The 24,502-nt window shown below is 31.9% G+C and overlaps 1 protein-coding gene across 1 annotated transcript in view; it reads right to left on the reverse strand.

The window, feature by feature from the left end:
* Nucleotides 1-15,114, reverse strand: part of LOC124530159 (protein qui-1) — a 121,311-nt gene extending 106,197 nt beyond the window's left edge. The window contains exon 1 of the mRNA XM_047104149.1: nt 14,906-15,114. The gene's annotated coding sequence lies outside the window, so the exon portion shown is untranslated. The remainder of the gene's footprint in view (nt 1-14,905) is intronic.
* Between the last annotated feature and the right edge of the window lie 9,388 nt (nt 15,115-24,502).

Genomic DNA, 24,502 nt, shown 5'->3' on the forward strand with positions numbered 1-24,502 from the left:
TAGATTTGAATTATCGAATAACCTTTCATTACATGCCATCAAAATATACACCCACTATTAAATCTGTGCTGATACCGTAACTGTTATCGTTTTTGTATCTAAATGTATAATTTCCAATATCCATTATTTTTAATTAATATTGTGACTACAATTATTAGTTGTATTGAAACGGAAACCAAATGTTAATATGCTTGTACAGTCGGGGTAAGAAAAGGTCCGTCTCCTTAAGATCTATTATCGTGTGCTCAGTATGAGCGATAATCTGCTTTACTGATTGAAAATGCGTAATGCGTCGCAATGATTAGATGTTTAGATTCAAAAGTTACTAAGAGTTTAAGACTTGATAAAGGAATGAATTTCAAAACTGACGAAGGTTTTCTTACTCTAACTGTACATAATATACCTATAACCGTGATCATACGTTTTTTATTTTGCGCACCGTTGCGACACTTTTAGTCATTGATCATCGGCTGAGTTGAAATTTTGTTCAGTTGTTTTTGACACTTGCTTGATAGTTTCCATTAACGGGCGATAGGTGGTGCGTGAGTTACGTAAATGCTTGAAACTAAAATGTAAGGGATATTTTTTAAATGATTTTTTTTTTATGAGTGGAATGTAAAGTAAAGGTTAATTTATTATATCAGTAGTAACTTTGTCAAAATTATTATAAACTCACATAACTCTAGATCTAGTTTGACTGGAATAAATCTCTCGAGATAAGCTTTAATTACAACAATTTTGTTATGTTTAGCACTTCTACAAACATAATTAGTACATAACTGATGAAATAAATGTTCATATGTTTGTCCACTTTGTTTCCCTAAGCCTTTCATCCGATTGTGGTACAACTTTTAAGTTGTCTTGCGTACATGGAAAAACTCCACGCCCAAAAAAACAAAAGTTTTAATTTGTACATTGGAACACACATACAAATTCTAATAATATTAAAACGTTTGAAGTATATGTACTGCCCGTAAGAAGTAAAGTAGCATTAGCTTGTACTTTTATGTAAAAATGTATGTATAGTATGCAGAGATAAGTTTGGAAATTAAAAGGGGTATATATATTGGGACTCTGGTTGAATTTCCTTGTGTATTTCCCCCATTAGTCCTCATTAGTAAAGTTGGGCGCTTTTATCATTAATAGCATTAAAGTGAGGTCTATTACTACTAGTACCTTCAGTATATTATTTTCGAATTCCCTTCAAAAGGGTGATGAAGAACAAAACAAGAAAGTATTTGATACAGAACAGTCATCTGTTAAGACTATAAATAGACATAAATAGCATTGAAATACTACAAAGTATCTTAGGTTCGTAAAGTGATATTCAGACTCACAATTGTTATATATTAAAATATGCAAAATATTTGGACGATTCTGTAAATCTTTCCTTCTGAAAAGCGTAACATTAACGTAATTTTAATACACAAATCTGCTCAGTAGATTTTCTGTTCGCTCCAATTTCCTTGATCGCGTTTCCGCTGATCCATGTCTGCTATCAATTTCAATTTATACGAACGCTTCGAATCATTTCTGTTCACTAACAACATTTATATTTTTGACAAGGTTAGCAATATAGAAGCATATTTATTTCTTGCGAAATACAAAAATACTTTAACCAAATTCATAAGTACCTAATTTGTTTTGATTTGATTATTTATTTAAATAAGGAACGCCATTGTCATTACAAAATAATAGTAGACATTGTATTTAAAAATCGAATATATATTGTTCCTGTGTTTCTATTAAAATGCGGTCATTCGGATTTCATGGCTGATACGCTGATACGATTCGTGAAATATGCGACTATAGTGAGTAGTACACAGACATGTCCGTGTGCCCTGTGCCTTATATCCCAGTCTCTGAAGATAAGTATCTCCATAAAGTAAATATATAAAATTTATAAAGTACTAATGTATTTTTGTTAGTTGATGTTGATCTAAGTCTGAAATTCATTGATTCAATCATAAGAGATGACCCGTATTTTTTATATGTGTCTTAATTGTATTGGCTTTTATATACAACTTTTCTGTTTCAATCGGGTCGGATTGGACTATGTTTTGAGGTAATAAAAATGTAGGTACTGATTGCGCAGACACTTATGTCCAGTAATATATCTTGTGTCTTTTGATTGGTCGATATGGCTTGGAATAGTTTCGGGACATTATACACAATAAGTGTCATTTTAGTCATTTTTTAAAATAATGCATTTCTTGACTGTAGATAGACAAGGGATGGTAGTCCTTTATTTATTACATATTTAAAAAAAATATGAAATTATTCGAGATAAGAGAAACATCTTTACTAAATTATAAATATTGTTTAATACAATAAAGGGGTACAAGAATAAAGTAATCATTTTCCGTGTAATTCCAAGTAAGTAAAATAAAAGAACACTGTCGTTGGATGCAGATATTCAAGGAAAATTGTATTTGTATTTAAAAATTAAAATAAACACATCAAGGATATGATAAGCACAACAAAAAACTATGGGTTTGTTCTTAAATACTAGGTTTATCATCCACGACCATCTGTCTATCTCAGGCATTGGAGATAATGAGCTTTTTGCGCACAATAAGCGGAAGACTTCTCTGAATATTTATATTTATATCAGTTCTCGAAGCACAAAAAGTAATTTTATTATAAATGGTCTTCATATAGTAATTAGAATATTAACTATATTGACTATACATATTACTATTACTTAAAAACTCACTGCAAACCTTGGCGGTTTAACTTGTTGTGTAAATTTAAAACAATATGATATTACTAAATTCCATCGAAATATAAATTGACTTTGCCGAGCATAATTTTTATAATTCTCCTTTCACTAAGAACTGGTATTCAGAATTAGAAAGTAGGATAGTCCCTCGCCACAGTGGATTCCTATCACACAAATACCCACCTTTGTCTGTGTTGGTGATATGCACATTTTACAAAATATATTAGCGTCGTGTATCATGAAATGTCAGAATTAAATATGCATAAAATTAAATTAGATTACAGTACAATATGAAGATTATTTGCAATCGGTTGTACCTGAGAGAAATTGTACTGCAATATAGTCGACATTGCTTAACAACTTTAGTCTATACTTATTATATTTTTCCACGGTCAAACCACTTAACCGAAGTTGGTAAAATTTGGTATATTGCAAGTTTGCACTTCATCGAGAAAATAGGTTACTATTACTTAAGTCAAACCTTAAAATACGAGCAAAGCCTCTGGCGGTAACTAGTTTATAATTTGGAATCGTATAAGCCAGACTGCACGCAGCAGGGAATCAGCGCTGCAAGATACTGCGCGGCAATGTTATCCAACTGATCAAACCTTATGCGTCGTGACGTTTGCGAGTTCCAATGCAGTGAGTGAGAGTAAGTGCGGCAAAGCAAGTGACGCGACTTTGCCTGACATTCATGACATAATACGTTAAACGCGCGACAAGAGATCGGTTCTCAAATTTTAAAGATAACTAAACAACTAATATGCTATAGAAGACTTACATATGTATTTGTTCGAAATTTAAAATTATTAAAATGTTTTTCAGTACTATAATACAAAATTATAATATATTTTATTCAAGTAGGCTAACAATGGACTTTTCATTTTGGACTATTGATTCAACCGAGAAGATACGGCTAAAAACTCTCAAGTTAGTCTTTTTTACCAATTAAATGAAAAACAAAGACATACAACAACATAAATCAGAAACAAAAAGCATAAAAATAAAGCCGACAGCAGTACAATCATAATTCGTTTTAACTGTAGCATAAGCAAACATATAAATACATCATATAAAAAACACTTAAACACCAAGCGAAGCGACCACGATGATGTTCTGGAGTCAGAAGACCTTTGCGTCCAAAAAAAGTAAACTAAGTCTATTCAACAACAACAGCCTGTAAATTCCCACTGCTGGGCTAAAGGCCTCCTCTCCCTTTGAGGAGAAGGTTTGGAACATATTCCACCACGCTGTTCCAATGCGGGTAGGTGGAATACACATGTGACAGAATTTCTATGAAATTTGTTACATGCAGGTTTCCTCACGATGTTTTCCTTCACCGCTGAACACGAGACGAATTATAAAGACAAATTAAGCACTTGAATCAGCGGTGCTCGCCTAGGTTTGAACCCGCAATCATCGGTTAAGATGCACGCGTTCTAACCACTGGGCCATCTCGACTCTCAAGTCTATTCAATTGTTGGGAAGTCATGTGTGCTTAAAATTATTGGTGCTATAAAAAACATGAATCATTACTTTTATTGCCAATAGAACCGCAACCGAAATTGAATTTATTTGTTTGACTTTAACATACTTTAAAAATTAACAAAATTGTTTTTCCTATTTACATAGATGGTACGTAATTTGACTGAAATATTTATATTCTATTTGATTATTAATTTAAATATTCAAAATTGTTACCATGAAATGTGTCGAAATATTTCCAAATGCAATAAATATTATAAATGTAAATTTATCATTTACAAACTCGCCCATCGCTAAAGTGAATCAATCGTGTATTTTGTACAAATGTTTTCTGGTCTGATGATTTTAATATTCTAGAGTGTAAACTATTACCAAATTGAAATGCTCTTACAGATCTGCGCAAAAAAATACTTTTTCATTTTTTTTAAATACACACTGTATAAAATCCGAATACGAATCCGAACACTATCATATTAATTATTGGGTTTTTCTATCTAAAATATTTTGTGACATCAGCCAGCATTGAGGAATTAAAGAATAGGTATCTCACACCAGATTTCTCGTCATTTTTGCTCGATCCTATCGGATTGTCGTGTAACCCGACCATCAGTGCATGACTTTGTCTATAAATCAAACACAAAATCTTATATATTAATAGCGTAAGCCGATTTTTATTCCTGGCGATTGTGGGACGAACGCAGCCTATAAATTAGGTCTCATTTTAAAGAAATGTATGACGTAGACAAAAAAATAAGGAGGATTCTTGATTGCATTTAACTAAATTGTTACGATTGAACTGGAAAAAGCGGTACTATGGCTGAGTAAGAAGAAAAATGAAAAACGTATACAAATAACAAACACACACAACATTATCGACACACTCCAGTTCTAATTGAACTAACACTATTTGACATATTAAAAAAGCATTTAAAAAAATGATTATTCTGGCGCCAAATGTGACATTTTATAATGAAATGAAAACAAAATCTGTCATAGGCTTCGAAATTCCTAAAAAAACGTAGCCTTTTCTTTAGTAGAAGCACTTTGAATCATCATTTAAAAACCATATTAAATGAAGCTACCAGTGTAATGAAAAAAAAGTCAATAAACATGGTAGAAGCCTTTACCAATATTTAAAGTACAAAGCCCTGTTAGTTAAATACAATTAAATAAATAGTCCTGCCCGACAGTCAACAAGTATGCTTTTTTGTCATCTATATAATTTTGTGTTGAATAATATATTTTATTTACTAAGTATTTGTGTTTGTAAATAGATGGTTAGCCATCAATTATATGTTAGAAAAGTTTTTAGCCTTTTCTTGTCAGTTGAATCTACCGCCCAAAATAAAAACTCCTTGTTAGCCTACTTTAATAAAAATATATTTAATTTGAACTGAATCATAATCAAGGAAATTTAATATTTCATACAAAATAAGATTAAAGGAAAATTTTGGACGAAAACATAACACACCTATTAATCATTTTCATTTATCGCGTTCTAAGCTTATTACCCAGTTTTTTAAATGTTAGATATTGTTTATATGTCGCTTTTGATGTGTAGCTTGTGTTATTTATGTAGGTTACGAGGGTGTTGTTAAAACAACATTTCTTTTAACACAACGACGCGAGTGCGGAACTATACGCGTTACATTCCAGATTAATCATCCATTGTTCTCCCATTATTGCCTTGTAAATGTATAATACGAAAAATATTATTCATTTAGTTCATGGTTGATCTTAATTAGGAAAAATATAAAATGTTGTTGTATATTCGCAGGAAAAATAAGAAAAACGAGCAAATATTCGAAAAATGGGTCGGCGGTTGATTCTGAAATTGAGTTTCACAAATGTCGTATTATTATATGAAATCTAATCTATATATTAATATAATAAATGTAAATTAATTAAACAAATGAAAGTAACTCAGTCTGTCTGTTGCTCTTTCACGACCAAACCGCTGAACCGAATTTCATAAAATTTGGTGTGAAACAAACTTGAAGTCTAAGAAAGGGCACAGGCTATTTTTTTTTGTCTAACACATGACAAGCAAAATCCTAAAACGCGAGCGAAGCTGCGGGCGGCTACTAGTTTTATATATATCGCTAGTGTACGAAACCAATTAAAATTTATCAGAGATAAAAAGCTGATATAATAATCCATTGCAAATTCATAGACCTGTAGGTATGTTTGTATATCGGTAAGCAGTTCTCGTACTTGACCCGTTTTTACAAAATGGGTTTGTTCTAAAGACCGAGCTCGACGGAAAATATTGAAAAAATCGTTGGTATTATTCTTAATATGAAACCAAGGATAGATTAAAAATGTATTAAGGTTTGAAAATTATAATATATTCCGGCTATCAGCTGGCGTGTTTCTACTTGTAATAGATAAGCCACTCTGACTGTTTAATATTAAAATGGTTCACGTTTGAATGATTAAAAACGGCGTAAAATAAACAGTACTTATCAATAATTACATATTAATTTAATTAATTCCTATTTATACGTCGTAATATGAATCAACATCTTATTTGGATATATACGATGTTTAAAACATCTATATGTTACAAATATTAGCACAGACGTTATTAGGTCTGATATTCCTTGTATTATTCTTTTCTTAATACTTATATTAATCTAATATTTATTTTACGATATAAAATATCGTTTAAGAATAATAATATAACCCGTGTAAATTGGAAAGGGCTAACTAGTATACAACATAACCTTTAAATTTGAACTTCCATAAGATTTACATAATATATCAGCAATCAAGCAATCCCAGGAATAAATAGAATGAACGTAATACATTTGGTAATTTCTGAGTAAAGTCAAAGCACTTTATAAATTACCGTTGAACGATAAAAAAGTAATCTTAAATACATGCGGCGCATTTACGCTAGTTTAAAATATGTTTGTTAGTTTTATATGTAATACATTTGTATATTTGTGACGAAAGTTACAGTAGATTATGCAATTATAATTATTTTCCAATGAAAAACAGCTGATTGAAATTCCAATAAATTAGATGTCGTTATCAAATTAGTCAAAAAAATTCCGGACAAATTTTGGCCATTGCGCCGAAGTGAACGTGCAGCCATATGCCATATTGAATTTGATACAGCGCACGGAACAGTTTAGTTGCAAGTATAGAAAGAATGGTAGGCAAAGTTCGATTCAAATAAAAAAAAATGTAAGTACGTGTTTGTTTCATATCTGCTTCGACCTGCGGCGACCTAAATCGTTAGTACGGTAGTATTATTTACAATTAAATACGTTTATCTTTATGAGTTAAATGATAAGCAAATCTTTTTAGTTTTGGGTGTTCCTAATTGTTATTGTAATCGTTTCACACGAACGTTAAGATCAAGGTCATTCATCACTACGACCGGTTTCGGATTCGCAGTACGATATATGTAAAAAATATTAGACTTGTAACAATTATTATAAAACATTGATAAAACTTCCACTTAATATCTTGTGCACGTCAAAATCGTCGTCAAAACCTTTTGATATTTTCGTATAATATCCGAGAAGATGTACATATTAATACTGCAATAAGTGGTATTTCTAAGAAACCTTATAATTGATAAAAAGTAACCAGACTAGCAAAATAGCCACTTAATGGTTAGTGATGTCTGTGGCATAGTCATTGACACTTTTAGAAATATTATCCCTTAAAACACATGCATCACCAATCTTGTGTGTGTAGTTACATAGGCTCTTTTGATACCGGTACACTATATTTCTAAATTTTGCTGTTTCGCCGCCGAATGTGTAACTTATGCAGACGGGTTCGTACAAAGCTACGGGCTTACACGGTTAACTGTCTGTTGGTCACTTCTGCCAACATAATTTTGCAAAAAGAATAAAATATTTTATATATAATGACTGCATCAACTAGTTTTCCGTTTAGACTTCGTACGCGGAAAATTTCATTTCATTTCGATAAAAACCTGGATGTAATTACACTTATTGGATTCCTAAATTTCTGAGACGCAACGTCTTTTTACAGATTCCGTCTTCGTTTTCTATCGTTACTCGCATGTAAATTTACAAAAGATTTCGTGTACCTTCAATAGTACCTTCCAACACCCATAACGAGCGGACTGATTTCCTTGTGCTTATATATATACAATTTTCTTCTCAGTAACGACGCAAATATTACCATATCCATAAAGTTGCTAAGTATCTTACTTCTTTTATAGATTTTAGGTCAAAATTTGGCGCAAATTTAGAGCGAATTATAATATTCCATTCATTCGATTTAATCGAATAAAAAGCCTACGTCCAATCGATTCTCCATCCCATTAAGAACGGAATGGAAATCTTTATAATTTTTTAAAATGTAAATGACAAATTTCTAAGTCCATCTGCGGTTGAAGAATCCTTGTTCCTATTATTAAATGGAGACGTATGCTTCACATTAACTTATGCGTAATTTCGTTAATCTCTGATAAGTTTTTATTAAACCAAATGCATATGAGACAATAAATACAAAATTCCTATTCGATTCCTTTATCAACAAAATAAACGGATAAATAGGAATTTTGTACTATACAAATGAATCGATGGGCACCCAAACGAATTATGTTACTTTAAAGATATATGCAATACTATTATAATATAAACATGCTTCTCACAAAATTCAAAGCCTTAGGGTTCCCGTTTCAAATCGTGTCCCACAAAGTCCTCAGTAGCAGCCCGAACTTGAGAAGTGTTACAGTAGTAGCAGTGATACATATCCTCGCGTCGCGAAACACGTAATGCCTTTGATCAACCTGATCCCTCTGGTCGATTCCAATTGCCATCGAGAGTACTATCATCTGTTTTGTACGGGTACGTATATACACGTGCACTATAATCCTGCGCCGATTTTACTCTTTGAAATAGATAATTAGGTCGTCGTGATAAATTAATATCGATATCGTTATATAGCTTATATACAGGGTTATTTGTAAAACATTAACAACCTCGCAGGGCTAGATTAAGAACATCATAAATAACAACTTTTGTTTTATGACCTTGAACAAAACTAAATATTTTTTCCAAAAAAACATTTCCAAGTTTTTGTTGCACTCTCTAACATTTCAATATCCTTCCGTGTTGCGTCATTCATATTTAATAATAATAGTAAAAACCCTCAACGTAATCACGTGACTGGCTCGCTATTGGCCAGCGGTTTTCGGAAAGCGCGTAGAAGGGTTTCGCGCCGCCCACACGCTTCGCTATACGTCTTCGTATTATCAGTTTAACTGACACAGCGACGCGCAAATGTTTGCAGGATGTAACAGATTTTGTTCCTCTCGTGGCTACGATGACGAATGTTTATCATAGTGTGAATGTTTGTATTTTATGTTTACGTCCGGAATTAGGATTCCCGGAAATTTTTACTCTGAAGTGCCGAGCAAAAAGTGATGTTCAGTCTCATGTTCCAATTTAAACACTTGACTAATTAATTTGCAAAAGATTATCTAGTTATTTGGTATTCGTATAACGTAGTAAAGTTAATTATTATTTTATACCTTTTCTTAAACTATGTACCTAATCTCCCGGATCCTATCTGATAATAGGATCCTCGACTCCTGATAATGAGACCGACTGTTAAGTATACTTTGAAATAAAAAAGAATTTTCATAATCGGTCAAACCGTCTTTGAGATTCCGTAACATACCTACCTACATAAAAAAGTCCCGACAAATTAAAAACCGCAATTTTAAGTCGTTTAAAAAAAGCTATAAAGCTAAATGAAAGTTAATTACGAACAAGAAAATAAATATTTCTCAATTTTAACAATCTAAGTTAAAATAAGGTACCTATTTAATTATTTATGAACAAAAGACAATATGATTATTATCAATACCTAATCTTTTTTTTAGTAAAACTGCTTGTACTACTATTACTTTACTTTAATTTATCTTATTCAAGGTAAACTAATGAGTTATTTAATCGAACAATAACTAAAATCCGATAATCACAATAAATTAAAAACTTGTCAACATTTGATCTGGCCGGCCTATCCATCAAAAGCCGTAATAATATTAATCGTGACTCATTATGTAGGTACATAGGTAAACCACAACGCCTTCATACTCCTACTTATCAAAGCATAAAACTGACCGTATTAAAATGATAAAAGGTTAAATCGTTTTGTTTAGGCACACGGCATGTTTAGATGCCTAGGTACGTAATTTACGTGTATGACTAATGTATTCAACATTTAACTATTTCTATAAAGTAATATGACACACGAATCTATTAAACATTAAAAACAGGCCATCAACTTGAAATTCCGGCTACCAGAACCAAGAATTAGAAGTGCATTTTAAAATTTTTTTTTTGGGAAGAAAGGAGTCAGTGTTATTAATTTACATTCAACAATAGAATAAAAACAAATAAGTTTTATCAAAACAAATTATTTTTCAGTTTCAAAATAGTAGGTATCTTTTCTATCCATCTATCAGAATCTTACTGTAAAGACAAGGCTGTATGGTCTAGTATCATTGCCTATATCCAATCAAGATAAATTAAAATTAAACCCTGCAATGTGACATTTATGTATTTGTTTACAATTTTTTTGCAACTTTTCGGTCTTGTTTTACGAGTTTGTTTTATGAATCATTAGTTTTAGATTTAACAGTTTTTGCAACTTACTTTTAGTTGGACTACTATTTTGCGACATTGCTACTGACCATTGCAAATTGAAAGTTTAGTTCTTTCCACCATAAGACAATTAAAAGGAAATTAAATAGTAAGTATGTTTATTTCTCTGCTATGTTTTACATTTTTTAATGTAATCTTTTGTTGGGATATTTTTTAATATTAAAGTGTGGAAAATTTAATTCATTCTTTATACCTAAGTTACCTATGTAAAATTTTGCGTATTTTGTGATACAAGATTAAATGTTGTCTGTTACTTTGCACCTCTGTACAGATGTGTACAAGACCTTGTTGATCTCCCTTAAACAATTTTAAATAAACCAATCTATTTAAAATTTTATAAATGTCATACAATTTCTATTCTCTTGACAAAAATATTGAAGAGAAAGCTCATCTTTGTGCTCAACAGCTTTCTTTATTGTTATTTCCTATGGTTGTTATTGGTATTCCTTTCTTTTAGTAAAATAAGTTTACATTACTAATACAAAGTAAAATTAAATTCTTAGAGGAAGCATAAATTAATAATGTTATTTTTGAATTGATAAGACAAAAAAATTAACTAAATTATTAAGCATGTAATTTAACTATTTTTATTTTCTTTTAGTTTGGAATTGAATAGCAGCAGATGTATTTGCTTAGATTTAAAATGTGAAAGTTAAGTCCTCATTTAAATAAAACTATTTTTATTTTGCATATGTAACTTTTTGGTATTGCTAATATTGCAATTAGAATTCAATCCAACGCCTCTGATGAAATGTTTGTTTTATGAATTCCACAATACATATTTCAGAATGGATTGTATTTTCTATCCAGTAAACTTCTGTTCTTTAATAAGTCTCATAATCTCTACAGGTAGACAACTTATCAAAAGTTGTATATCAACCATGCTGGCAAAGAGCTGATCAGACCAGCTGGGATTGGGTACCTCAAGCGAGCTAGACCAGGAAACTATCAAACCTTCCTGCAAATTTTCAGAGGAAAATCTCAATTGAACATCAATCATAAGAATAATAAAATTATTTTATTATACACAAAAGGCCTTGTTTTTTATTAATCTTGGTATTGTATGTCCCTATGGTATTTAGTAACTGTATTAATATGACTCAATATCTTTTATTCCTTTCTTCATCTAATTTGTTATAATAATATTTTTGTATAATAAATTAAGAACTGAAATAATTTTTTTTTAAACAAAAAACAGACCTTAATTTAATAAGCTTTAATTTTTATGCTTAATATTATTACATTCTTGTTAAATTTTACATTCAATTGTTTTTTTTTACAATTTATTATGAACAAACTTTATACAAAAAAACCTAAGGGCAATATTTTTATTATTCTGACTGCCTCATTTACAAAAAAAAATGCAAATATGAATTATACAATTAACTTAAAAAATATGATCTTAACTCTGTTAAACTGATTTCACGATGGAATTAGGATCTGGGTATAAAGATTCTTCTCAAGTTAAAAGACAAACTTAAGTTTTAGCTCATTGATTTTGTTTTAACAAATTAAAAATAAAACAAAAACATAATAAAATGATAGTATGGGTTTGGAACCACACACCATTTAGAATTGATAGTTTTATGGAGACCAGCTAGTTTGTGAGTATCGCGTTTAGGTAATGAGAATGACTTGTCTGTTTGAACGCTTAATTGATACTGACTTGCTTGCTTTTATATTTGCTTAGGAATGTGAAACATACAATGAAATTATGTTAATGTATTGGTGAACCTATACAATGATGCTTATTTTAAATTAAATTTTATTCTATTGTACCTCTAAGGGTTAAATCCCGGGGATGTCTGTGTGTATTCCGCACATATTGTTCTATGTAGTCACCTTCACAACCTACACATAATCCACACCTAAAAATTAATTGTTCATTCACTCTCGATAGCACTTGTGAGTTTGACTTAACCTGGTCGAAAGCCCAAGTGATTTTCTCCACTAACATTTCACGGCTTGTGATTTCACGTCCACTATACACCAATGTTTTGACGTGTCCCCATAAATAAAAATCTAATGGCGTGATATCCGGCGACCTAGCGGGCCAGGCACGAGGTCCGCCGCGCCCAATCCAACGACCAGGAAAATTGTTATTTAAAAAATTCCGGACTTCGCGAGCATTATGCGCTGGCGCTCCGTCATGTTGATAATACATAACACGTAAATCAGCGAGGGGTATATCTTCCTCTAAATCTGGTAGTGTTTCAGTGAGGAAACGTAGGTATGTTTCTCCATTGAGTCGCTCCAAAAAGACAGGGCCTAGTAAAGTTGAATTTACAATTCCTGCCCACACATTGACGCTAAATCGGTGTTGAAAATGATGTGGTCTAGTTTTGTGTGGATTTTCATGGCACCACAAATGCTCATTGCGAGAATTGAACAAACCGACTCTGCCAAATGTTGCTTCGTCAGTCCATAAAATAGTTGGCCTCTCGTTTAGCACCCAGTTACAAAACGCAACTCGCGCGGGTTTATCGGGTTCGTTTAATTCTTGGACGCGAAGAAGGTGAAAGGGATATTTCCCTTCATTGTGTACAACACTCCATGCGAAGTATTGCGATACATTAAACCGCCGGGCTGCATCGTTGGTGCTCGCTACTGGATTGGCTTCGAAGAACTCCATGATGTCTTCTTCCTCTTGAACTGTGCGCCTTGGCGGACGACCACTATCTCTTAAAGGAGAACGGAATTGGCCGTAATCGCGTAATCGCTGTGTGGCAGCTAGCATTGTCACGCGGCTTGGAGTAGGCACATTTGGAAATTTAATCGCATATTGACGACATGCTTCTGAAACGTTGTCATCGCATTTCGCTAAAATGCGAACCATTTCAGTATATTCGATATTGGAATATGGCATAGTGAACTTATTAACTGAAATCAACGGACTGTAAACTGAAATTAGCAATAAGAGCACGTTGCGCGGGCACATCAAAGCGTAAGACTGCGACGGCGCATCAAAGCGTTAATTACGTCAAGTCAAGCGTGTTAACTCCGCCCATTTTCTGGGTGGAGCTAAAATCAGACTATTTTAACTGTTTTTTTTTTTCATTGCCGTATAGAGTTTTTAACATTAGAGAAATCAATTTTAATATTTTTAATTTTGTATGAAAGTAAAAATTAATGAGTTATGAAAAGTCATAAAACAAAAGTTGTTGTTTATGATGTTCTCAATCTAGCCCTGCGAGGTTGTTAATGTTTTACAAATAACCCTGTATATGTGCTTAATTTGTGTTAATAATTCATCTCGTGCTCGGCGGTGAAGGAAAACATCGTGAGGAAACCATTGGAACAGCGTGGTTAAATATGTTCCAAAACCTCTCCTTAATGCAAGAGGAGGCCTTATCCCAGCAGTGGGAAATTTACAGGCTGTTACTTTACTGTACTTTTATATATAGTGGCGAAAAATTTTGAAGTCATATACATTTGTAAAATGTAATGATTGGTGTATTTCACGTCTGATTCTTATTTATCAAATGTAAGCAAAGAAGTAAGCAATACTATAAATAAATCACTTACACTGTAGTAAAAAATATTTTTTATATAAATTCTTAAAATACCATTCCGTAAATAAAATTATAAACAACAGTTTACAGATCCGTCAAAAGAGCAATCAGCATACCAAGAGATGTTTAAAATTATAATAGCTATCGAAATATACTTTTTATATTAAAAAAATGAATGTGATTCGAATCGGTCTGCAATTTATAATTTGTAAGTGATTTTGATTATATATTTGATTATATATTGTATCAAATTAAAGTTGGAAAGCATGAATATTTTATTAATGAATAAAAACATATTTTACTATTGAATTTTTAATAATAAAATTATAAAACAAGTTATGATTAATATTTTACGACCCAAATATTGCTTATTATAATTTTGACAATAAAATTAAAATATAAAAGTATGCAAAAAAATATATACAAAATGACGTTTATTTTAATATTAAAATATTTAAATCAGAAAAAGAAAATATAAACAACAATTACAAAGCATAATTACAAATATAATTAAATTTACTTACATTATTTACTCACAACAACAAAAAAACTACGTTCTTCGTTTCACAAAACACAATCACTGAAAATCCTTGTACACACTTACACTTAATTAAAACATACAATATACACTTGGTATTAGATGTTTTTTCACAGGTTTTAATTGATAATATTTATATTTCCTTTACGCGGTGCGTGTTTGAAACGCGCGAGAATACGTCCGTCTAAGCCAAAAGTTGGATGTAGACTGCGGTAAGGTGCGGGACGCAGCCCGTATCTCTATCCACCCACAACCGCCCGCCCTTAGGTAGATCAACATGCTTCGCGTCATTGCTTCCATGCTATCTTCATATTTCTATAACAATTCAAATGGTGTTACAATAGAATAAGGAAAAAATATTCCATTGACTCGACTCGTCCTATTTTACGTTAAGAATTATTTCACTACATATTGATGCTTCAAACATCGCTGTTTTAAGCAATTTAAATTTAATTTTAGAATTACCTTAATTATTTTATAAGAAAACGATTAATTGATTAAGAGCGGACCGAGAGCGGTCATATCGGTCACCCCCAAATCGTTTAGATCAAATAGACATAAACCTTCTAAAAATAGACAATTTATTAAAATTTCAAAAAATCTAATTAAAAATAAGTATGTAAATATTAAATTAAAAATAAGTATGTAAATGTTTTTATTTCCAACATTTTCGACTATAATGTGTCTGAAATTTGGTTTAAAAAACAAGTTTGAAAATCCTGAGCATACACCAGACCGAAAATACACAAATAGTTGTACTTGCATTGTATTGCATTTATTAATTTGTTTTAAGTTTTTGGTGCATTAAAATTTTATTTACTAAATATCAACATCAACATTTTCAACATTAAAATAATATTTCCCATATAATGGTTTTAAAGTACTTTTTAGATATATTTTACGATTAACATAAAGTAAAATTCCAAGAGCTAAAATTTGAATCATTTTGCTGTAGGTTAATGCTTGGATCCGCAAGAAAACTTACCTTTTTATATATAAGTATAATTACACCAACGCTATTTCGACCTAATGCATTAGCCACTAACTAAGCATTAACTTTATTACAATGAAGTGTGCTTATATGGAACACTAGTCAACACTTGCGGATTCGCTCGTATTTAGTAAATGGTTTTCTGACAAAAATTACCTTTTGCCTTCCTTCAATTTTTTTATTCAGTCGTAACAACAAAGACAGACAGACATGTACATGTATAGTTAGTTTTCCATTATTAATTTTTGTATAGATTATTATTGTCCATTAAGATATCCATGACAAGCCTAAACAGAAAATTGTTAGTAGTAAGATGTAACGACTACGCGACAATCGAATCAGCCCTTAGTGGGCCATCCATCTGGAAATGCGAAAACATAATCAATCAATCCGTCGGCATGTATTGTGCTAACTATCATACGATTATATTAACAGCCGAGCTGTTTGAAGTATATAAAAAAATATATATCGGCATTTTTACAAGGAAAAAATCTTCGTGGTGAGGTTTTGTGCTAACTCGGTTGAGTCACCCACTTATCAAAAAGTCAAATCAAATCAATTTTATTCAAGTAAACTTCACAATAAAGCATTTTTGAATCGTCGATAATTAAAAACTATCACCATTTCAGAAAGCAGCTTCTTGCGAGATGAAGCGGCAAGAAACTCGAGGTCTACCCCCAATAACCCGAAGGGGTGAGTGAGATAGTGTAACTGCACACACAGGAGGTATAACAACTTACCTCTCAAGGTTGGTGCACATTTGCAACAAAACAGCTTCAGATATGCTTATAATCATTCTTAAAATACTAATGTCTATGGGTGACCTTGAGGTGACCGCCTTGCCAAACTGCCTGCCTAATACAAAAAAATTGCATAAATCATATGTCCTGTGCATTTAAATATATAATTAGCCACAAATGGTTCCACGATAAAACAAATTTAGATACGATACAAGCCAATCAATCAAATGAACATTATACCATCATTGTTATTCAACCAATAGGAAAAGAAAGTTTGACAATGCGTGATTGGAAAAATTAACTTTGTTTCGTTGAAATGACTTTCTGTTTGTGCTTGATTAATGTTTACCCATTCATCAATGTCAACACGGTATTGGATTATCCTTTGTATTCCTTTGTTAGAACTCCAATCAAAGCCACAATATATTTTAATAATCGATAAATAAAATTAAAAATATATTTTGCAAACGACCAGCTATTGAGCGGTCGTTTATTTTAAGGCTTTTTTCAACGTAAGTATAATAAAAATGTTATTCTTTTGTCTTTATGTGTTATAATGTAATAAATTTATTTTATATAATGTATTCGAATATCAACTTTAAATTTATCTAATAAAAATTAAAATGTACTTATATATATTATATAAAGTATTTTTAATATGAATAATACCCGAGTGTTAAAAATATTAATATTAATAATAAAATTTGCACATAATAATGTATTGAGTGTTCATATTATACACCAATATTTATAATAGACGAATTTGTTTTTTCTGACACATGATCTTTATTTATGCTATTACACTTATTACACTACCGCTCATAGACAATGACGCTGTAAGAAACATTAACCATTCCTTTCATCACCAACACGCCACCAACTCTGGTAACCAAGATGTTATGTCCCTTGTGCCAACGGCCGATGTGATGTGCCAGATTCACAGTTGCTTACTCATCAACACTCAAACCGGCATACAACAATACCAAGTACTGTATTTTGGCGGTAGATTATATCCGATGAGTGGGTGGTACCTACCTAGATGGGCTTGCACAAAGCCCTACCACCACAAATTCACAGAGAATACACGAACTCGATACGCGTCCACTATCTGCCAGATGAGTTTGCAAATAGAAGTTGGATCCGCCCGAATGGAACGAGCTATGCGTGTAACTTTGAGGGATAAAATCTACATTTTAATTAATCGAAAAAACTCGTAACAACCAACAAAGTTTACACTTTGATTGGTGTGATAAGAGCTAGTTACAACAGTAATAATTATTGTAATAAAGGAGATTATGAGTGGAGATTATGCAGGGCCCAATGAACTATATCGGTCCATAGATAATGCACGTCAAAGTGCCCCTTTGCATATTCTAGCTTTCTAATACTTTTACTACCATGATACAATTTTATTCATAATTAAGAGTTTTTTACTATAAGAATAAGGATTTGCCATCACCTTATCCAAACACTAGCACTATATTGTTTCACCAATTCAGATAAACAGTTATATATTTCTGAGAGTAGAAATCCCAATTTGTTGTCTGCTTAGGGGACTGTTGCGGGTCAGGTAGGCCAACAGTTCCTAATGGATAATCCGGGTCTGCCGATAGATCAAAAGCAACGTAAGATGCTTTTTAATTGGTGAATACTCAATCAACGTAATTTCTGGAATGATTTCCTCACGATTTTTCCTATCGCCGAAACACGAGACATATTCTTTTTTATTTATTTTATGTAATACGTTGGCGGATGAATATATGGGCCACCTAATGGTAAGTGGTCACCATCACCCATAGACAATGACGCTGCAAGAAATATTAACTATTCCTTACATCGTCAATGTGCCACCAACCTTGGGAACTAAGATGTTATGTCCCTTGTGCCTGTAGTTACACTGGCTCACTCACCCTTTAAACCGGAACACAACAATACTGCGTACTGTTGTTTAGCGGTAGAATATCTGATGAGTGGGTGGTACCTACACAGACGGGCTTGCACAAAGTCCTACCACCAAGTAAACAAATTTGAAAAACAAATTAAGCTCATAAGAAGCCAATCTTGCAAGAATGAACCTGCTAAATACTATTATATACCTTTTTTATGTATGGAATCTTCTCGTAAAGTAACAGGTGCAAACGTTATAGGTCATGTGATACATAAGAACAAATTAAGAAACGAAACTAAGGCATCGGTAGATATTATTCACTATTGTGCCTCAACTCAAGATAGTACACAGGTGATTATTATTAAAATAAAATTGTGAGAAAATGTGAACAGTTTTCCTGCTAATTCAATGATTTTCCGTTCACCATATCGAATCGTTAAACCAGCGTGACGATTGAAGCGAATACAAACCGATAAGAAAACACCAAGACACACGCGTACAAACTCTTGCATACAAAATATATTATTGTAAAAGTCATTTATATCCTTTTCAAGACATTCAAGTAACGTAATGAATAAATGCATATTGTGAGCAGTTACGCATTTTAAGTTATGCTTTATCCGTCATAGCTATTCTAAATAATGATTTAACTTTGAAGTTATGAGGAGTAAGTTCGTAAGTATTTCAATGAACGGCGCTGCACTATAATTGATTTGAAAATATAACATGTTAAATATACATTTTAATTTTATAGGTTTTAATGTACGACTTTAGTGCCGGTTGAATTAGATATGCTGATAAAATTCAAGAATGCTTGACTATATTGGATGCATTTGACACGATTTTGCGTGTTTTATTATAATCGTCGCAAGATTTGAAATCAATAATAATAAATGCTTCATACACACAAATACATAGACATACACTCGTCTTTAAACAGGGACACACACATAAACACATGTTTCCGTATAATTGGATGGACCCATGTGCCACCTGATGACCAAGAATATACAACACACAATACACCCCCACGTACAATGATGCTGTAAAAATTATATATAGTAAGTAACAGCCTGTAAATTTCCCACTGCTGAGATAAGGCCTCCTCTTCCATTAAGGAGAGGGCTTGGAACATATTACACCACTCTGTTCCAATGCAGGTTGGTGGAATGCACATGTGGCAGAATTTCGATGAAATTAGACACATGCAGGTTTCCTCACGATGTTTTCCTTCACCGCCGAGCACGAGATGAATTATAACACAAATTAAGCACATATATAAAGTGGTGCTTGCCTGGGTTTGAACCCGCAATCATCGGTTAAGATGCACGCGTTCTAACCACTGGGCCATCTCTGCTCATATTATACATATTTAAAAAATGTTATCTGTCCTTGGAGTTACACTGGCTCGTGGGGTATGGCTCGGTCGGGATACAACCACACAAAATATTTCTGTGAGACGGTAGAATTTTATAAATAACATGCACAACAATTCTTGCGCAAAATTATGCGTCAACGCAATTATTCCTAACTTCACACTGAAAGAATGTGCTGAGTACCGTTTCTTAATTTTTTTTATTTCATTTTTAGTATTTTCACTTTTAGTTCATATTATTTTCGAAATGTATCCATTTTTCATAGCGTGAGCATCATTAGCGGAAATCCGGTTTGTGTAATTAATAATAAATTATTACTAAATTACAAATATTGATAGAATAGAATGTTATAATATACATAATTAATTTGATTAATAATTAGTATGTTACAGAGAATAATATATACATTAAAGATACTAAATACAAAATAGAATATATTATAACATAATCTAAACAATTTTTTTCTTATTTTGCAAAACTCCATCCAAATATCCAAAAAATATAATAATCTATAAATACTAAATACATTGTTATTTATTACATTAAATTACATCAGTAGAGTACGGAAGCGTGGAAAACTTTATAATTCATTAGAACGTATATATTCCAACTACATAATAATTTATGTATTATTATAGTTTAACTAAAATTACTTTGAAAACGGCGTCGCGATAAAATACATAATTTAACAAACTTAAACACAGTTACATAATACGCGGCCACGTGCAGTTAATCGCTTGAAATAAACTAATTAAAACAAACATTGTGACACGATGCGGAATTTCACTAATTAAAAACATAGTTTATATCGAATCATAACAAAATATACTTTATTCAAGTAGTTTTTGATATCTTTCTTCTAGAAACGAATACTTACGTACGGATACGTACCAATAATTGTATGTTCTACAGAAAAACAGTAACAAGTCAATAAGAGAGGGAACTTCGAGGTATCAATAGCGTAATGGTTTACAGACCGCCTAGCGTTAAAAATGTGGCAAGATCGATCCTGACCCCTTGGGCTATTGTCGTCCTAAGACCTTGCACAACTGAATAGCTTAAAAGGAGGTTTCAATGGGAATATTAGTAATTCCTTCATTCATTGGTATTATTCTATTTTTAAAAAATACTTCCATCAAATTCTTGCGTTCTGGTTTGAAGGGTGAGTAAGTCAATAAATACAAGCACGGGGTATCTTGATTTCCAAAGTGGGTTTTACTTACTATTTCTTAAGGTTGTAAAAATCACGGGCAATGGTGACACATTGACACCTATCTTAAATAATAAGATGTATATCTATATTTATATTATAAATGTGAAAGTAACGCTGTCTGTTTGTCACTCTTTCATGACCAAACCAATGAATTGAATTTGATGAAAATTGGTGCGAAGCAAACTTGAACTCCAAATAAGGACATAGGCTACTTTTTTGCCTAACATATGACAACTAACCCCTGAAAGGCGAGCGAAGCCGAAGGTGACAACTAGTATTACATGTTTTAAATAAAAATATTATATATAAAGGAATAAATTTTAAATTTCAATGACTAAATGCTATGTGATAATTATTTTATCAGATATATTCCAGTTTTCCCTGTCAATGAACTTGTATTAGGAGATGACAACAGGTTATCCGGATCGAATCTGTGAATGAACTCACGTCATCATGCGGCCCATTTAACGTTGAGCTGTTAAGTCGAATATAATTCCAAATATGAAATAGATTTTAACAATAAGTGACATGGCACAGATTAAAATAAACATCGTCCGAAAACAAATGCATGCATTTTGTTCATTAAATATACAAATGGATTATTGTTGGAAATATTTTTGGCAATGACAATCTACGTAAATAGTTTTAATGGCAAAGATTAAGTGGAACATGAAAAAAGTAAAGTTTTTTTATATTAATAGGACCATGTTATTTTTGTCATTTCCTATGACAAGAACTAACTTAAGCCAAGTGTTTATAGCCAGTGTAGTTGCAGACAAAGTGATACTAAATCTTGGATTTCATTCGAGGTGATTTATATATCTTGCAGCGGCAGTGTCTGGCTTCGGAGACCACTTGGACAGCGGACAAATAGCTCAGCTGGTCATACTTAAACGTACTAACAATATGGCTAACACGCAAAGTCTGGCAAATATAAAATACTAATACTGATTGATTTTATAAAACCAATAAATAAATATAAAGTAAAATAAATATTTTTTAATTAGTGCTGGGGCTTACCTCTTCAAGGTAAGAATCAAACATGTCGTATTCTCTCAGAAATTCTTAGAATTATTGTACGAGTATTCCTCAGCCTTTAAGAATAGGTGATCCACTGTAATTATAAGCTCAAGGGATAGACTTGGTTTTCAAGCGTATTGTAAATAATGATTAAATACCCACTAGACCTAGAGCCAGTGCCTTTTCTGCGCCCTGTGTGAGCTTCTATAACTGCGCCCTATTTAAGCAGTCCCTTTGTCTATTTTACTGTCTCACTTACTAAAACTTAAACGCAGGTTCACCACTGCAAATGCGTTGCCCGTTAACGATAAACACTAAACGCAAATACGTTCGTACGCTGCCAAAAAAATAAGCGCGATGAATGTTTTAATGGTACTAGTATGTAAGTAAAAGTCTACGTTTGTATTGGAATCGAGTACTAAAGGCTCAGCGGAATCTGAACAAAAACAAAAAGAAAAAACAATAGTTCTGCCCAGTCTGCCTATTCTTGCGCTCCCGAGAGTCTGCGCCCTGTGCCTGGGGACCGGTGGCACCGCTCTATTTACGCCACTGCCTAGAGCACTTACCAACAGGTGATATATGTTCATCCACCAACCAGTTACTTATGTGTAATTGTATATATATAATTAATTGTGTTGTTAATACCTTTTTTTATTATTATAATCAAATATAGGACATGGCAACATGCGCTGCGCCCCGGAGAGGGAATATGCCGATGCAAGTGAGCTTCATTTTGTTTGCTATCACGGCGTACGAGTCGTTTTGGGAATGAAAAGGCATGCCAATTGATGTTTCATCAAACGCATAAGTCTAAATTGAATGTACTTTAAAACAGAATAAAATTTACAGAAAATGAAATTCATATTATTGACGTCATTTTCTGAAAATAAGCTCTTTCATCTTTTTCTACGAAAATTTTAATTTGTATTTGTAAATGTATTCTTTAAATTAAATACTTTTAGTATTGTTTGTTTTTTTTTTAATTCAATTTATAATTAATGATTATGAGATATCAGGTTTATAATATGCTGTTTGCTAATGTATGGATTAAGTCAATTTTGGTATTCTCTCTGGTTATTATAAATTCGCATTTACCACTATAATTTCATCCTATAAACATATATGATCTGAAAATATATTTTGTAATATATTAAAGCTGACGAAGAATGCCTTTTGGCATTATATTGCACATTTTTTTAATTACTCACCAACAATAAATCTATTATATATTATTTATAACAAAGGAATTTGAATCGAATATAGTTTGACGTTTACGTCGCTTCTAAGAACTCATAGCGCTTTATTTTCAATTATAAAAATATAGCACATGTGTCCCATATCAATATTTTAAATGCAAAACGTATAAGTGTACTTGTTATTTTTTTCTATTTTCATCAATTTCATTTCAACAATTAAGCAAATGAACACCTTTATTCAATGAAGGTAGTCATACAATGAATAGTGTCTTAGGTTAAATTTCATCCATTTTTTTACATCATAGTATTTTTTCAGTGCTTTTCCTTTTTCTTACATTAATAAACGCCACGTATGATAATTTCCCCATTTTGTCTATATTGACAAACGTTATATATACATTAATATGTATACTTCATTATTATTACATAGAATAAAACAAAGCCGCTTACTGCTGTCTGTTCTATGTGTGTTTAGATCTTTAAAATTTCACAACGAATTTTGATGCGTTTTTTTTAATAGACAGATTAATTCGAGATAAAAGTTTTTGTATATAATACATGGACAATATAGTCAAGAAACAAGAAAAAATCTAGTGTATATTTATGTCAGCATTGCACCCGTGCGAAGGCGGGGTGGACCGCTAGTATATTATAATCTGTCTGCCTGTTGTGTTTCAAGGTCACACAGTTGAATCAAATTTGATGACATTTGTTTTGAAGCAAGCTGGAACCCTAATTAAGGACACAGGATACATTATTCATCATATAACCTGACAACAAACACCTACAACGCGAGAGAAGGCGCGAGCGTGTACTAGTAATAATATAAATTAATTATAAGTAAACGAAGTACAAAAACACAAAGTATTAGTCGACTGTATTCTTATTGTGTTCGTGTTATTGTCTTGTTGTATTAATTTTTTTATATTACTATATTTGAATTTTCATAGCAAATTATGAAACGCATAAGAGATGTGTATTTAGATATATGTATTTATACGTATTTAAAAGACTACACTGAATATCGGTAAAATAAACAAAAAGATAAATGATAATAATAAAATAAACAGTTAAAATTATTTTAAAAGAGCGGTAACTTTAAAAAGGTATTTCAATGCAAATTTTACGACTTTGGTGTTCAAATGATCGTCGTAAATAA

Source organism: Vanessa cardui, chromosome 6 (assembly GCF_905220365.1).
Source record: "Vanessa cardui chromosome 6, ilVanCard2.1, whole genome shotgun sequence".
NCBI classification, from domain to species: domain Eukaryota; kingdom Metazoa; phylum Arthropoda; class Insecta; order Lepidoptera; family Nymphalidae; genus Vanessa; species Vanessa cardui.